This window comes from Mesitornis unicolor, unplaced genomic scaffold (assembly GCF_000695765.1).
Source record: "Mesitornis unicolor isolate BGI_N332 unplaced genomic scaffold, ASM69576v1 scaffold4869, whole genome shotgun sequence".
In the NCBI taxonomy this organism is placed as follows: domain Eukaryota; kingdom Metazoa; phylum Chordata; class Aves; order Mesitornithiformes; family Mesitornithidae; genus Mesitornis; species Mesitornis unicolor.
Genome location: NW_010205097.1, coordinates 51,157 through 55,382, shown reverse-complemented (window position 1 = coordinate 55,382; position 4,226 = coordinate 51,157).

Below are 4,226 nucleotides of genomic sequence, written 5' to 3'. Positions count from 1 at the left end.
TGACAGGATTTCATGCATTACGCTAACAGAAATGCATTAAGCCTTTTTTTTTTTTTTTTTACAAGTTTGCAAATGTGTTTTAAAAGGGAAACATTTATTATCATATTGCTGAGAGTGGGCCAGATGAACTAATATCCTTCTGTATTATACAATCCTGAGATCAGAGGCAGAGTAACTTGTCAGGAATCTCCTTTTCTTTTCCAGTGCGCTTACCATGTAAAAGAAAATACACATTTATAAAAAGTAACTCTATTAATTTAAGCCTTATTTCTGGAAATTTCTTTGGCTGTGAAAAGCAAATTACATGAAAAAGCAAGTCAACACTGTATTTAAGGTTCTTTTTAGCAATTTTTGGTGGGCTTTTTAAAACAATTCAGGCAGGAGAGACAAGCGCACAGAGTTCTCTGTAAGAAATATAGTTAGTTTCTGGCTGCAAGTCTATCTGACATTGAAAATATTTCTTGTGAGTAATAATCCCTTACTTAATGTGATGGAATTTTTCCAGTTCAACTTCTTGTCCTTCTTGTAGCTTGATTAAACAAATTAATTTTTACATAATTGGAAATCAGTGCAGCTCTTCATGAAGATGTTGCTCAGTATTTAAAAAATAGTCTTAAAAGAACATTAACATCTCAGCTATTTAAAAAGAGTCAAATCCCAGGCAATGTCCTTAGGAAATGCTGTAGACTATATAAATCCGATTACCCAAATTCTTTCTTAGCTGAAACAGGATCATATCTGATGATATCTATGAAATGTATCGCTAATACCCCCAAGTATCCAAAAATACTCAGTAACTGCATATTGTATTAATGACCGAAATTGTCCAGCGTGTGTCCCTTTAGATATGCTTTAAAAAAAAACAAAGATTCTCAGCAACATTAAAGTGGAGGTAGGTGTAAATATATTATTAGCAATTATATAATGAGAACCTTTAATTTCCATTAAGTTATTACATTTAAAGACCACTCATTCAGCTGTAGAAAGCAGTTGACTGATAACTTCATTTTCAAGGGTATAGAAAACTGCAGTGACCTGCTGGGGTTTGGTTTTGTTTTGTTTTTATTTCCTATATGTTAAAGTTATCACATGTAAGAGATGAAAGGTACACTTGCTCTTTTGTGCTTCTTAACATGTTGAGAAACAATATGTTTCACTTTGAATATATTGGTTTTGCTCTCAGGAGTGAATAAAACTTGTGGACTTAAAGGAGGACAAAGCAGCACTTACTGGCAATTTAAAAATGCAGCCTTCTGTACTGGAAGCTTGTGTTGTTCTTTTATATAAATTTTGCTTTAGAGATTAAATTATATGGCAGTTTTAAGGAACTAAAACTCATGAAAGAAATGGCCTTAGAGAAGTGTTATTCTGCATCATGTTTAAATAATTACTCTTCTGTCTTATTGAGATACATGCTCTTTGGATTCAAGAAGAGATAAAAGCCTGAATATTTGCACGATTAGGAAATTACATTGTGTCATGGTGAGACTGATTGATAGGTGTTTGAATGGGAATGAACTAAAAGGCCTGTGGAAGTAAATGTGTATTCCACTAGGGCTTAGAGAAGCGTTCCTGTGTTTACCTGAGCTATAGGAGAGCTATGCAGGTGAGAAGAGGCGTGTTTCCTTTCTGTGTGTGGTTTGTGCCTTTCACCGTTTTTGCTGTTCATTGTGTCATCAATGAAAGAATAAGCTCACACTGAAGCAGAGAGTGCTTTAGTAATTTCATCTTTTCAAACTGTTTTTACATCATCTTTACACCAGAAACAAGCAAGTGAACAAGTGGAAACCCATCAAAATTAAATTTGTGCTGAAAGGGCACACTGGCCTTTAATGTTGGCTACCTGGTAAGTACCCCTTATTTATTTAAGCTTTTTTTTAACCTATTTCTGTAACCAGCTAGGCCAAAGAGATGCACATCTCTGAGAAAATTATCTAAGAAATAATTTAAAGGTTATAGTTAGAGAAATGCCTTTCTATTATTCTTAAACCATTTTATCGATTTTTTTTTTTCTCTCCTCCCTTTTTTTTCCCCCCTATTTATTATCTGTCCCCTAAATGCCTCCTACACATTGAAGTCCACAGTGGAACTCACTAGTGGGGATGAAGCAGAGAAACCACGGCAGGATTCCCTATTTCAAAGCTGAACCAATATTCACCATTGACACATTCATTCATCTGTGCAGGGTCATTGGAAATCCTCTTTCTCTAGTTTTTCCTTCCCTTCAGGGAGCAATGCTTAAAAGAGCAAACCCCTGGTGTGAAGAGATAGAAGAATTCTCAGTGTGGCCAGTGGTGCCACGAATCGAATTAAAGTTGTCCATTTGCAGATGACTGTGTACTCAGCTCCCAGCATATTCAGCTATGGAGCTTGCTGTTGACGTTTTATTTGAAATACTGTTGGTGGCACTTAGTTGTATTTAAAAAAAAAAAAAGGCAAAAAGTAGTTTCAAAAATATAAGAAAAAATGCTGAATTTCAAAAATGTGTGTGGTTCCTGCTGTTCCTTTTAGGTCTGGAGGTTGTTAGGAATCATGTGCCAGAGAGGTAAATAATTACAGAATTTACTCCTTTGGGTAATTTAACACTTGTCACTTATTCTGCTATTGTTGACATCTCTATTTTGGCATAAATCAGATTTTGACATTACTAAACCTGCAATTTTGTTTTTCTTCACACACATTATCTCTTCCATGTGAAAGGCACTGGGAAGACGCGGGCTGCCATGAAATCTGAAATGCCTGCAGTCAACACGAAGAGCGCCTCTTTAGTTCAGTTTCATTTCCCGTTAATAGAGATGAACTTGGTGAATGCATTGGGGCACGTTTAGAAATTGTCAAACAGGGGTTCTGTAAAAGGAAGTCTGATAATCTGAAGAAGTCTCTGTCAAATTTGGAGGATGAGAGGATAACCGTAGTGAACCCTTTGGTCACCTGCCCAAATTCCCATCCCAGCAACGCACTCATACTCCCACCATGTGTGTGCAGTGGAAGGGTTGGTGCAGTACATCCTTATCCGTGGTGACTAGTAGGAGGTTTAATTTTTGTCACTAATTTAAAAGAAATCTCGGGCAAAGGGTATTTCTGTGAGTAGCAGTGCCACAATCTGCCACCAACATAAATTGCAGTCTCTTCAAGGAGCATCTGCAAAGGAAAGTGGGAGAAAGAGTTGGAGGCTACAGATTATACCACTGCTTTATTCAGCTTTATTCATATGACTAGCGAGATATCCACATGTATATTAGCAACACAGAGGCCTAAATTATAGACATTAATAACAACTTGAAGAGAGCAGAGGAACCGTTCGAACAATTTAAGTTCTGTGTCATAGCAACTTGTGACTTTAGATAGGGCTATCCCAGAAATACAGATTAAATTTTCTTTTTAAACTAAATCGCACAGGTGGTAACTTTATAGAGTGCATACAAAAGTAAACTCATTGCTCATCCAATAACTAGCACTTCTATACCCAAGTATGTGAGGTGTTACAAAGAGGTAGCGTTACAGTGAGATATTTTAATCTAGTTCAATGACCTTACACAAGGGGAAGAATTTTTCCTAGAGGGGCAGCCCAGTAATGAGGGTGAGGTGTGTCCTAAAAGATCCCAGAGCTCATTCTAGCTTATCAGCTACTGCTACAGCTCCTAATTTGTGGGGCACTAGTGCTTCTTCTGGGCAGTCTATCATTTAAAGTGCTATAAGAGACAGTTTAATCTTTTTAAGAGTATGCTGTGTAACTGATCTTGGAAGTGCCCAGTGCTCACCAGAGATTTATTGAAAAAACATTTGTAACATGACTGTCTTTTCTTCAAAAATAGTCAAAATATTAAAAAAGCAGTCATGCTCAGCAGCAGTTTTCACTGATGCATTTAGGGCATTCCTCCTCTTTAGCAGTCCAGACCTTTTTAAGAAATGTCATTTCTGGTTATCCTCAATACAAAATAGCCCATCAAAGCTACCTTGGTGCAACCTTACCTCTTAAATATCAGCCTGTGCCCTCTAACCATTTATTATCAAGTACCTTTTAGTTCAGTCATGGCAAACTCTCTTTAATACATAGAGTGAACACAACATGGATACAGCCAAAGGCATTTTTCATTAAATCAAATATAGGATATTTATTTAAAATGCTTTGGATGTATTCTTGAAAAGGTGGCACAAGTATCATAACGTGCCTAAATAATTATGTCCCTAATGAAAACAACATGAAGTTAAAAAAAATCCAAACA